Here is a 14,330-nt window from a genome sequence, read left to right on the forward strand (position 1 = left end):
AGTGAAGCAATGCTAAAAGATAAGGCGAAAGAAAAGGGACCTTACAGGAACAAAAATCACACAAAGTGCAAAACAGCTGTATTTGGAGAAGCACCATCAATATATTTGTTCCTTTGCACTAATAACAGTATTATTATTTTATTATTTTTACTTATGTTGTCCATGAAACTTATGTTGTCCAAATAGCCTATGTAGTATTTCAGTTCTCAATAAATATTGTTAGGCCATATCAAGTTGTTTCAAACATTTATTTCAATTAAATAAAAAAAGTAATGAACAAGGCACTCAAACAACACTTTGCATATGTTCGTTAAGACAGCAAACAGTGAAAATCGTATACTAAAGGCATCAGCAAACCCAGCAATCCGGCGTCTCCTCGTCAGGTCAGACTCTCCCTGCTGTGTCCATTTCGGTAACCCCAAAAACTGTTTTCCAAATGTATCGTGTGAATTGCTGGAGGAATTCTTAACGCAGCAGTTACTTCCAGGCATGGTAAAACAGTGCGGTTTTGCGATAAACTCCTCTACTACCGAGCTAAAAACACACGTAATCAATACTGTTTTGCCGTGGGAATCCTACCAACATGGCGGAGAGGGGAGGGGCTCTGTAAAATGACGTCAACTCCTCATTCTCAATAGACCTTATGTAGCCCCGCCCCTTTTCAGTGCTGCGCTCGTTGTCTTTTGACTTCCGGTCTGTATTTCCACAGCGATCTTGCATAGGTATGAATAAACTGCTCGTAAAAAAATTCCCGGTCGACATTTGTTAAGACATCTGCTTTACAATGCTTATGATAAACATTACAATGCTCATGATAACTTTTGTTAACTCTACAATAAGTAAATCCACTTCACCTGCTAATTACTCCTCGACAGCGATGCCATAGAAATATACAGAGCGATCGCAAAAACGGAAATTCAAAGACAATATTCTAAAGAAGACGGGGCCCACGTTTCTCTGGTGCATAAGGTCTATAGTGCGGAAAATAGGGTAATTAATATGTTAGGTTAATAAATAAAAGGCTTTTTTTCAACCGCTTGTGCATCCCACCCTCACACCATCTAACACATCATCAGAGAAGAGCTGTTGCAAGAGGGAGTGGAAGTTATTTTGATTAAAGATTATGAGGACACATTAATGAAAAAAAAGATGTGCACAGATAAATAATTTATAATAAATAGTTAAATAATCCATAAAAAAAAAAACAATTGTTGGTGGTGATTTTAAGCTAATTAAAATTATTATAGACTTACTTCAATTCTAAAAAAGACAAGAAAGTTTGTCCCTTTATGAAGCTGTTTATATCATAGGGACCACAAGGTCTATACAGTATAATATTTTTTATGGTTTTGCTGTCTTTTTGGAGGTGAGAGGACACACACAATGATTTACCACAATGTGCCCTGCACTGAGAAAATCGATTAAAACGGACTGTCACTGGTGGCAGCCACATTTAAAAAGTCTAAAGGTTAAAGTGACAATTAAGTAGTGGATGTTTCATTGTCATTCTTGCATAAGAGGAATAGCACATGCACATGCTCAAACGTCTTCAAACAAATATTACCGTCTCGTCATACACCAACACCAAGCACATGCAAGCAGCGGGCCTTACACAGTAGCTAGGTTACATACTATCACACACCCCCATGCGTATAGAAACTTGGCAACCCTGGCATTCAGCGAAGCCCATTACAGTCATTAGTTTGCTGTTTGTCTCTGTGCATTACACACAAAAGTGACGTGCCATTTATTGAATGGCTTTTGCTGCTGGGTGAAAAAAGAGCACCATGGAAAGAAAGCCATTACAAACAAGCGCGTGATTTATGAAATCAATCTCCTGTGCAGTCAGTGCCCCTCATTGTTTATGCGTGCTGTGAGATAGACACAAACTACACACCTTATGCAAAGGAAAAATACCCTTAGAGTTAACAACAACAGAGAGAGAAGGTAAAGACCTGCGCGTAATCAGCTCCTGAAATTAAACATCAAAAATGCCAAAATTATTGTGTGTGGCAAAGCGATTTGTCTGCAATTAGGTGACTTGCACATCAGTCAGAGTGCAGAGAAGGGGAACAGAACGTTAATGGAATGGCAGAGGCCATTAAGACATTTTAAAATACAGCCCGACCCAACGTTTAAAAAAACATGCGGAATTAATAAGCAGGTTGGCGTTAACAAGAGCCACGGTAATTTGTCCCCTGCGACTTAATTTGCTAGTGAGCCATATTGAGGGTTTTTAAAGAGGTCGTTGTTTTTGTTTATTGTCTCTACGGAGGCATTTATTGAGGGGAGAGGAAAATAGAGAGAGTGGGAAAGGAAAGATAATGAAACACATAGAGAAAAGTGTGATCAAAGTGCCAAATTGAAAGACACACCGAGCGATTGAAGGTGGATAAAGGGATGCATGAGGAAAAAGTCGCTTTTCGGATCCCATAGAGGTGTGATGCTAGCATGTGACATGACATTTCTAAAGAGAGAAGTAACGTGCAACCATCACACTCTCTTTCAGGAGTTGAGAACATTTTGTGTGTGCGTTACGAGGGCTGGTCCTTTGCTTTGGCCTACAGCTCTTATTGGCGCTGTAATTTAGTGTGACGGACCTCAGCTCGGATGATGAAGTGTGACACGCAGAGTGTGTGCGCACGCGTGTGTGTGTGCTCTGGATTGCCGACGCTGCATAATTGCGCAGCACTGTGGATAATGAATTAGGCAGTACTGTGAATGATATGTGCTGTATATTATAGAGATGGACTCAAATGTCTCCATCTATCTAGAACGTCTCAACTCTCTGGCAAACTGCCTTTCTCACCTTTTTCAACCTCTCTTTTCTCTCTCCTCTTTTCTTGTTTCCTCCAAAAAAAAAAAAAAACTAGAAAAGTTTGTTTAAATGTCAATATGAAAAGTCCCTTGGGTTCCATTAATTTATTGTCATGAAATAATACCACTGCCATTACTCTTATATATTTATAGCCAAAGCTGTCCTCACACACATCACAGGTTTGTTGGACTTATTATCACATCTCTGAACTTTTGAAAGTTAATTTGACATGCCCTTTAATGTCCTCTGCTCTGGTAGATTGTTGTACCTCTACATATTTTCCCCATGTTTCTGTTGCATTTGTTGCCAAGTCTCTACTCCTCTTCATTTCCTGCAGTGTTGTTCGAGTGTCTTCCATGTTGTTCCAGAAGAGAGTGGGCGGCACTCAAGTAGATGACAGAAAGTTAACTGTGCCAGGATTTAGAATGCTTTAAAGCATAGCATGTTTTATATGCTGCTGTAATAAACATAATACAGCGGAAATTGTGATAAATAAAAATTGTAAGTCAATTCTTTTTAAAGAAATTCATACTTTTATTCCATAAGGATGCGTTAAATTTATTTGACAGTGACAGTAAACATTTTACGCTGCTACAAAAAAAAATCTGCAGGTATTTAAAGGTCCCTATTTAGTCAATAATTGAATCTCTCAAAGTCCCTGTAAAGGCAATTCTTCAAAAAAGTTCTAAATGTAAATGTAAATTATAAATGTTACATATGTATTGCTAAAACATATTACAAAGACTGTGAACTATGAAGTACTGAAATGTGTAGTTATTCTATAGTTATAGTTAAACGAGAAAAAAAAAAACACTCCACGAGCACATTCGCATACACCGCTCAATTGCGAGTGACTGTCAGTAAAATTAGTTACTACATCTGCACTCTAAAAAATGCTGGGTTGTTTTAACCCAATTTTGGGTAAAATATGGACAAACCCAGCCATTGGGTTAAAAATGTCGTTTAAAAATGTAACCCAATGGCTGGGTTTGTCCATACTTTACCCAAAATTGGGTTAAAACAACCCAGCATTTTTTAGAGTGTGAGCCTACAGTTTTGTACTGTAGGAATGGAAAAATGGTGAAGGCTGCGAGGTGTCCGCTGCGAGGTGTCCCTCCATTGGAGCGGTCTGTCATGACACATGTGTCTGTTAGCCGCTGCCTTTTGGGGGGATTCTCATCCCCCTAAGACCTGTTATTTCTCATCAGTTTCGATAGGCACAGTTTACAAGGCCTTTGGGCAAGCCAAAGGCTTCTACATTTCTGTCAGGCCAGGGTACCCATGGACATGCACGAGGGTAGCCCAGACCGTGCACTCGTTGAGCACCGCTGGGCATCCGACCTCACTCTCCGAGGTACGAGTGTGTCGTGGCATGCATGATCGGTCTAGCCTTAGTGGTCCAGGAGTGCTATTTTTGGCTCAGCTTGGTTGATCTAGCATACAAGGTTTGGTTCCTGGTCTCCCTAATTTCCCAGGTTGGGCTAGTCGGAGAAGCAACGGAGAACTGCGTCCAACGCTTCCCAAGCGTCTTGTGGAGACAGGTAAGTGTCATGCATCACACTCAGACCCGGCTTCGCGGCCGCCTCTGGGCCTTCCGAATCGGGTCCCTGTCCTCCACCCTGCTGCCCCACCACGTACGTCTGCCATCATACTCGGTTGTGGTTCAGTTCACTGGCTTCCATCCTGGCTCAGTGATATTCATCACACCTACGTGTTGAGCATTGCTCCTGTCCCGTGTGCGCACGTCGCAGACCTACTGCCGAAGGATGCGAAGTAGCCTTCCTCCAGCCGATGTAAAAAGATATTGATCTCTCCGCTCCACAGATTCTGTGTTCTTGCGTTCAAAGGTACAAAGTATCAGAGCAAGTTGGGTGGAGTAGGCTTTTCCTCCACCCTCAAAGTGATGTTGCCGCTGTCTTGGCGCACATCGTGATGCAGACACATGGAAAGCACGTCTTGATCGTCAGGTCCTGAGGGAGCTAAGGAAAATGTAACCTTGTGCCCCTCTTTATCCTCTTGAGCCTTATCTCTGGTGCAACTGCACTGCAGAGACTGCCCCAGAGCCACTGCAGGCAGTGAGTTAAAAATTCTGTGTAAACAGTTCTCCTGTTCGCATGGTCTCTACTAGAGGGTAGGGACTTGCTCGCTTTCGGTCAACGAATTGTGCCTGGAGTTCACGCTGGCTACTCTCACGAGCTGAGACCCTGGCCTGGATTGTGCCCAAGGTTCCTACCTCTTCCGAAACAGGATCAGATGATGAGCCTGCAAGTGCTGCCCAGAAGGAGGCAGAGCCAGCCTTGGCTTTCTCTGGCCGTCCGCTTCATAGCAGTTTGACATGTACAGAATGCAAGCCTTAGACCTCAGACCAGCTCTTATCTGTTAGATTCAGCAGAGAGGGAAGGCTGTTTTCAAGCAAAGTTGGCCCACTGATGGTGGCTGCTTTCAATTCGGTGAAAAATTCTTAGATGCTCGTGTCCTCTTAGATGCTGTGTGCTCTGCCTGGGCGTTGAAACAGTGCTTTGCTGACAGATTGCAAAGTTGGCGACACCAACCACTGCTCCCGTGGGCTCCCTTCTCCTGAAGCCAGTTTCACTATGAACCTGGTTCAAGTGTCGTTTTGGTGCGCCATTCCTCTCCTATGGACTGGATATGTGCGCCTTCTACTCCAGTTGAGTTCTCTTAAACCGATCGAACCTGTTGAGTTCCTCCACACCCCTTCGACATCGGACGTGCGGAACGTCTGGTGTTAGGCCTACCACTCGTAAGCAAGTGTAGAATTTGTGATAGGCTGGGTCCATATGTTGTGGTTCCTACGGTGATCGCATATGTGTTATCTTCCACGATGCAGCTCCGTGTCTTCCCTCGGCAGAGTCTCTCTGCCGCCACTGTCCGGTGAGTCTCTCCTCGTCTTAGGCTGGAGCCACCCCAGTGACATTCCATATGTCGTACTGTCAGGTCATCCGCCCAGTTCATATGTGTATTCTACACGTTACCTCCCTCCGGGTTGGATGTGGCTTCCGCAGCGTCCCTTTCTTCCAATGTACAGGGAACGCTTTCCCAATGGTCCTGTAGGGACAGCAGTGACTTCCCTGGCTTAAGCACTGTCCTTCCCCGCCTTAACATTGCGTGAGCATCAGGAGGCTTTTGTCTAGGCCAGAGTTTCTAAAAGGGCGTGCCCCACTGGTGGGGAATAGAAACATGACAAGTGGGGCGCCACAATAGCGCTGAATGACTGATTATCTGCGTTTATTTCACAAATTTGTTGGCTATAGCAGGAAATATCTGATATTCCGATTGTCAAAAATGAGCAAGTGGATGTGGTTTGTTGTTTAACACCTTAGTTGAGCTATACACGATGGGTGTTCGTTTATGTCGCATTTTAGAGAATCGGATCTGTTGGATTTAACAAACGTCTTCTCCTGAAATACATGAAAGCAAGTGGCCGGTGAACTGGGAGAAGCATCTAGAGTAAACTTGAAAGTTACTTACACGATATGTATTTGATATGAATAATACAAGTCGTCTAATTATAATGGAATTAATTATTATTGCCGCTTCCATAGACATAAGTGTGTATTTGACAAACTCTAAATGTATTGCTTTTTTAGTAATACTTACAAAAACTTACTTATGTGAATTTAAATGGCTGAAACCTAAAATAAACATGTGGTTGAAAACACTAAAAGTGGTGAGCGCTCTCCGTCTCTTGGTCAGAAAATACTAGCCTACAGTACAGGCTCATTGTAGACACTAAATTAGTAAATCAATTAATTTTGAACTTTCAAAGTGCACCAGATTTATGAATTTATCTTTAAAACGAACAAACTTTTCTTCCGGGTGAGCATGCCCCCAGAGCCCCTGGGTGCAGAGGTCCACACCACACACACAATACTGTGGGAAACACAGTAGCTTTATGGTAGTCTTCGAAAAATACAATTATTATTATTATAAAAATTTTGTTTTCGAAAATTGTTTTATATTTCATTCATATTTTGTATTTCTTCATTTCTTAATAAAACATTTGCCAAGAAGTTCTAAATAAAGGAAGAAAAATAATCACATATGAGTTGGTACATTTTTTAGTATACTTTGAAATGTAGAAAATAAATAGTCTTTGCCATGTGGTAAACATATATAAATATATATTAATTTATTGAATTTACAGAAAAGGTACTATGACATCGTTATCGGGATATGAGATGACTTATATCCTGATATGATATTTTGGTCATCACCCAGCCCTATTCAGAGAAATTTTATGAAAACAGTTTTTAGGGGTGCTAGTAATTGTGGGCAACGTGTATTGGAGAAAAAATATTTATTTCATTATGTGATTTATTCAGGACGCTGTGTCCATTTCCTTTATGGTGCCAATAATTCTGACCACAACTGTACGTGGCACAACACGAAGTTAACATGAAAGGGAAATTCTGACTTCCAATTTCTTTCCTGTTGTGGCTTGTGAAATTACTTCTTGAACAAGAAAAAAAATGTAGGGCAGGACTTGGTTTTGTCCATCAGGAATTAATTAGTTGGCTGTGGTTTGCTAATGCTGTGATCTCATGTGAGTGACAGGTTTTCCCGCCCTTGCACCAGTAAACACATCATCAGAGAAGAGATGTTGTTGCAAGATGAAGTTATTTTGGTTAAAGATTGCGAGGGCAGATTGAAAAAATCATGATGTGAGGTTAAAAAATAAGAATTGTCCATTTTGATTTAATGGAGACTTTTAGACTGTATTAGCTCAGCCCTTTTAGCCGTTGGATGCTGGCCTGAAGTGCTGCTGGCCTATAGTACCTACTCCTGGATATTAATATTACTTCTATTATTTATAATTTCATTAAATAAAAATGACATTAATTTCTTTAGTTCATCCACAATTAAGCTGCATTAAAGGCAGTGGGTTAATGTGTGACCAGCATTCATATTTTTTATATTTTATTTAAAATAAAAAATAAGGTATTGTTGGTACAGTCTCTTAGTAAAGCAATACACAATCTGCTGGTGTAAATAATGATTTATTCTGCATTTAAACTGTACAATATAGAAGAAAATATTTTGCTTGTAATATGTGGATATCACATTACTGCAGAATGCTCAGTCTGAAGCCGAGATCCAGCTGTAATTTTTATTTCAATGCTTAATATGATGTGCTGATAAAATTTTCATGCAATGTATTTTTAAGTCAATTTTATAAGCTCTGAGGATATTTTTAAAATAGCCAGATAGCTATATTTCAGCATCAAGTGCAGCAGGCTGGCAAATTCAGGCATAGTATCTTTTTTTTCTTTTTTTTTTCTTTTTTTCTTTTTGCTGTGAGGAGAGAGTAGTGCAAAACTGCAAAATCAGCTCCAAGTCACACCGAGTAAAGAGTAAATTGAGCTTACTGGTTTACTGAAAGTGAGACTCAAGCCATCCTCTGGCTATGTGTGGGATCCAGCCTTTAGTTTGACTCGCACCATTTGCCTTTTCTTTTGTCCTTTTTTTTTGTTTTTTTTTTTTTTGCATTTTTAAAACTGTTGACAATATAAATAATGACAACAGGTAATGGGTTAAATACACCAATCTTTTATGGGAAATATCACATGCAGAATTTATCTTTTTGTCAAGTGTCCTGAAAGAGTTTTGTACTGTATCAATCCTGCTATCCAGTACATTTACAGTACATCATATAATATACTTAATATACTTGGGGAAAAGAACTGCAATTACTAACATAAGTTCTTTATTTTCATCCTGTTAGACATCTTCTTCTTTTTTTTTTTTTCTTTTTTTTCTTTTTTTTTTGTAATTGTGTAAATAATAAAGCTAATTAATAAGTGTGTAAACTTTACCAGTCTGGTCTGGTGCAAACTTTTATTTGAAGATCATTATGACTATTTTTAATTAGATTATTTCGAGCAAAAATGGAACAGATTACAACACAAGGTTTGACCTAAACCTGCTGTCAGACACTTTAAAGGTGATGGCTATGGCATTTAAACCATCATGCCAAGTGGTGGGTGGCTATGTTGTGATTTGGTTTCTAAATGGAAGTTGTTTCAAGTCCAATTAAGCAGCTACTGAGATTAATCTCTTTACAGCAGTTATAAATTAAAGTCTATCACTGCTGGCCAAACACAGTGGCAGAGAATGTGGATAAACTGGTGAAAATGAGGGGTCTGGAGGACAGTGGAAGTAAAGGCAAACTTAATATAAGGGTGGGCTAGATGAAAGGAATAGCAGAAAAGCTAAACTGAAAAGATGGAGAAAAGTGTGTGCAAAATCAGAGAAGAAATGTGTGACTGAGACTCACTCATTAACATATCTCTTAAATTATATGAATGAAAAAAAGGTAACAGTTTATTTTACGACCCGCAAACAACTGGGTAAGTACACAATAATTACGGTGTGCGTTTCTGTAATTATAGTGTACTTCCGTGTAAGTATAAGGGAAAAATATGTTAAGTTTGGGGTAATAAAGGGGAAACAAGCAGATATACAACCTGCAAATAACTTCGTAAGTACACTGAAATTACGATGTACGTTTCTGTAAATATAGTGTACTTCCGTGTAGGTATAAGGGAACAATATGTTAAGTTTGGGGTAATAAAGGGGAAACAAGCAGATATACAACCTGCAAATAACTTCGTAAGTATACTGAAATTACGATGTACGTTTCTGTAAATATAGTGTACTTCCGTGTAGGTATAAGGGAACAAAATGTAAGTTTGGGGTAAAAAGGGGGTAACAAGCACCACTTTAATTTACAGCCCGCAGGAGTTACACTTACCCTGTAACTATGCAGAACAAGGGGGTAACAGGCACCACTTTAATTTACAGCCCGCAATGGTTACACCAACCCTGTAAATACACAGAACAAGGGGGTAATACGCTACTTACTAGGTAGCAATACGAAACAACACTATTTGCACTGTAATTACAGAGAACGGTACTGTTATCAAGAAAATAAAACAACAACAAAAAAAGTTTTAATTACACAGTATATTTGGCCTGACATTTAAGTGTCATTGCAATTCAATGGGATAAGGTAAGTACTCATTACCACAAGGTACAGTCTAAATTAAAATCATAACAGAAAATAATTATTTTGATTTAACATTAAGTAATCTAGTAAGAAAAGCCAATACATTTGATTTTTATCATATACATATATATATATATATATGTATATATATATATATATATATATATATATATATAATTTAATTTTCTTATTTAATTTTAATTTTAATCTTATTTTAAATTTAATTATTTAATTTTCAAGATGTCAAAATTACCCTGTAACATTGCACAAGAACATATTTAGCCAGAAATATGATACATTTTATTAACAACAGACGTACATTTATTGTCTGGAATATATTAAAAGAATAGGTACCTGTTATTTTTTAACTAATTAAATAATTTGCTTGTATATCTGCTTGTTACCCCCTTATTACCCCAAACTTAACATATTGTTCCCTTACACGGAAACACTATAATTACAGAAACGTACATCGTAATTTCAGTGTACTTACGAATTTATTTGCAGGTTGTATATCTGCTTGTTACCACTTTATTACCCCAAACTTAACATATTGTTCCCTTATACTTACACGGAAGTACATTATAATTACAGAAACGTACACCGTAATTTCTGTGTACTTACCCAGTTGTTTGCGGGTCGTAAAATAAAGTGTTACCGAAAAAAAATATAAAAATGAAAAAAAAATATATGAAAAAAATATATAAAAATAATATATATATATATATATATATATATATATATATATATGTCAGGGTTTGAACCCTGGATCCCTTTTCATGCTAAACTGCACCACAACACCATCTTATGCATATATAAATAATGCCAAATAGATATTTATTTTCAAATTTCACATGTCTTCTCACCAGTGGAATGGGAATCAATTATGCCATTTCAAAATAAACAGGTTCATATAACACAGTCTCATCCCAAGAAGTCCACCAGCCAAACCAATTAACTAGGCCTCACAGTGTGTGTGTGTGTGTGTGTGTGTGTGTGTGTGTGTGTGTGTGTGTGTGTGCGTGTTTTTCCCGATGCTTCACTTCTGACTTTTTCTACTTAAAATGAGTGTGGTGTGTAACATTAGTTTGTGTGTTTCTGCTTTGTTATTACGGCAGGTGCTATGGGAAAGTTTTGGCCTCTGAGGAAAATAAAAACTCTGCAGGGATCCTAGTGAGAGCAGTGTGTGTGTGCATCCATCAGGAGTTTGAAGGAGACTATTGTCTGTTAATTTTCAGTGGAGTGAATCTAATCTATGTGGCTGATTTTCTTTAAGACCCAGACACTCCCGCAGTCACACAGTATGAGATAGGAGTGTAAACAACGCACATATGCTAATGTATGATAGTTAGTCAAAAACGTGTGGATGTCTTCCTGTGCATGAGTTCAACATGTATGTATGTGTGTGTGAGTGTGTGTGTGTGTGTGTGTGTGTGCGCAGCCCATTTTTCCTGAAAGGCTTTGCAAGCCTCTGAGCTGAATGCTAACTGCCTTGCCTGGGGCACAACAGGCTACTACAACCTACACACACAGACACACACTTGCAAGGTTAAGCACTGGTGAAGCTCTAGAGTCCCACTTTCATATATTTTGCAACAGAGGTTAGCTTCGGAGAAACTGTGTGTGTGTTTTAGTGTGTGTTGGAAAGTGATTTGTATCTGAGATTGAAACTGTTCACTTTGTATTACTAGCAATAATGGATTATTTCATATTATTGTACACAATCGTATTATAATGCAACATTTAAATTACAGGTATTTGTTTCATTTTGTGAAACCACATTGCACAAACACATTTGAAACCAACACATTTGATTGCGACAAACCTAGTTTGATGAAGTGCAAATAAGTCTTCAGAGCTACTGAGGAGGACAAGACTTTTTCAAATGCCTCAGAGGATTTGGAATATTATAGAAGTGCTTTTTCATCTTTAATTGTGAGATGAAGTAACGGATCTAGAATGTAATGGTCAAATCATAAAGACTCCAGTTGTGTATTGATGTTTTTCCTGTTGTTTTTTAAATGCTACATTTTGGGAAGTTCAAATCATTTTAGTTAATCAATATGGATGTGTTAAAGAAGTGGTTCAATAAATGATTCAGTGATTTTGATTTAAGTCTCTTATGCACACCAATGCTGATGTTGGTCAAAAATACAGTAGAAAATAATGTAGTATTTTGAAATAGTAAAACAATTTTAAATAACTAATATATATTTTAACCCATTTAAAAATGTAATTTATTTGCTGTGATGGCAAAGCTGAATTTTCAGCAGCCATTACTCGAGTCTTCAGTGTCACATGATCCTTCAGAAATCATTCTAATATGCATTTCTGTAGAAAACAGTTTCTCTCTCTCTCTCTCTCTCTCTCTCTCTCTCTCTCTCTCTCTCTCTCTCTCTCTCTCTCTCTCTCTCTCTATTTTTGGAAGAAAGTGTGTGTGTTCAGAGTAATTCACAATTGTAATAGTGCCCTTCACTTGTCAATGACATAATATCCGCGTTATCCCTGGTTTCCGCTTGTACTGCCATAGTAACCATGGCGATAGATGTCAACAACTGCGTAGTGCGTAACGTCTAGAGGCGCGCTGTTGTTTTTTCGTTCAAACATTATGGATCATGGCAAACTGACTTCGGGACAAAAGTAGAAATAAAATGAGGATCAATATAGGCGTGGCGTTTTCGAGATGCCGAGAGCTCCAAGACAAACTTGGACTTCTCAGAGAGATGCTGCTCTTGCATGTACTTAATTAGATAGGTGAGCAAATGTACATAAAGCAAATCAATGTTGTATAGCTCAACAAGATGAAATGTTAGAATATGATCAGTATGTTATTCTAATGTTGATTTAGAAAAGATTTGGATCCATCAGCATGAGGGCAAGTTCCATGATTCCGCTTATCACTGCATCATCAATCTACGCATTTTTTTTTTGTTTTGTTTTTTTTGTAAGAGGTTAGTGACCACTAGCAGTGAAAAAAAATACATATTGAAGCTGTAAAAGGGCTTATAAATCAGCAAAAACAAATATTATTTAAATCTAGAGTTTAAATCTAGATGTTTCTGTGATTTAGAGGTAGGGGTTGGATTAGGCCAAATGGAATATCATTAACCTGATATAAAATCACATCAGTGGAAGCCCATGCAATGTCTATGCAATTTCACTAATATAGTATATATATATATATATATATATATATATATATATTAAAAAAAGTGTGTGTAAATATATTATCAATTTAATACTAAATGAGATTTTGTGTGATACATACTTTTTTTATAACTTATTATTATATTTTCGATAATTTTATAATTAACCAGATTTTACCCCCTTAAATAGAGTCAGTAGCTGTGTCCCAATGTGAAGGCTGCATCCTCCGAAGACCATATTTGAAGGCCAGTTGGCCGTATTTAAAGGTCGATTGCGTCACAGCGGCATGACGAAGGACGTCCCAATTGAAAGTCTGCTCCCTCTGAAGGTCGCATTTGAAGGCCGATTGCATCACCGCGCCGCGATGAAGGCTGTTCCAATTCAATTCTGCATGTCGAAGGCTTCCCCGATTCAAAAGCGACACCAAATGCACCCTTCGTTTCCCCGTGAAAGAGAGGAAACATATATCCTAAGCGGTTTATCTACCACATAAGTCATTGCGTTGGTGACGACAGCATTTTTATTTTTAAAAAAAGGGCAGTCGAGAGTTTGGTGGTGGATGGCAAATTCACATTTAAATGTATTTTTTATTTACTCAAATAGAGAAACCAGAGTTAAAAGTTTTTGTTTCTTATTCATCTTAATTCATTCATCACCATTGCGTGGCTTCATTTGTCATGTGGTTTGAGGCAAAACTTGTGCTAATATTGGTTTAATAATTGGAGCAGACAGCTCAATTTTTCTATTGCGGTCTGAAAATGACCAGCATAAGACAACAACCTATTTGTAATATTTGCACTAGTCTGTCTCACTTGGGTAGCCTATTATAAAAAAATAATAATAACAAATGGCAATAGGGTTTCACTTTTATGTTTGTGTAGTGCTGTCATGCAAGCTATGTCTACAAAAATTTGAGTATCCAGAAATATGATTTCTCTGAGTATTTTGTATTCATATCCTGATGTGTCATATTCTGTAATGTTAAGGTTTCACTAATGTTAAGATTACACTCCTGTCTTAAAAGTGGTTCCCTTTTGTTTTATTTTGTTTTGTTTTAGGAGAATTCTGGAGAAAATGGACCTGCTGGGGAAGGTGACTCCCATGCAGGACAAAATAAGTATTTAAAGTAAGAAAGTTTGAAATCAAAGTTTGTTTAAATGTATTGTCTCATTGTTGTTGTTGTAGGCGTGCAGGCATGCTTTATTTGCTCTGCCTTAGGAAGACAGAGCAAATTGTCCTGGGACACCCTGTGAGTGGGAAACCCACTGCTGAAACTCCTCAGTTTGTCCTCATGGATGAGGTGTTGGGACAGAGCCACTTCACCAACCGCCCTGTCCT

General features: G+C 38.2%; 1 long non-coding RNA gene across 1 annotated transcript in view; it reads left to right on the forward strand.

Annotated features, from left to right (window-relative positions):
• LOC148978742 (uncharacterized) overlaps nt 1-14,085 on the forward strand; it is a 98,279-nt gene extending 84,194 nt beyond the window's left edge. Inside the window, exon 3 of the long non-coding RNA XR_016169030.1 lies at nt 14,051-14,085. This is a non-coding gene — a long non-coding RNA (uncharacterized LOC148978742). The remainder of the gene's footprint in view (nt 1-14,050) is intronic.
• The last annotated feature ends 245 nt before the right edge of the window (nt 14,086-14,330 follow it).

This window comes from Pimephales promelas, chromosome 6, assembly GCF_988280905.1.
Source record: "Pimephales promelas chromosome 6, fPimPro1.hap1.1, whole genome shotgun sequence".
Taxonomy (NCBI): domain Eukaryota; kingdom Metazoa; phylum Chordata; class Actinopteri; order Cypriniformes; family Leuciscidae; genus Pimephales; species Pimephales promelas.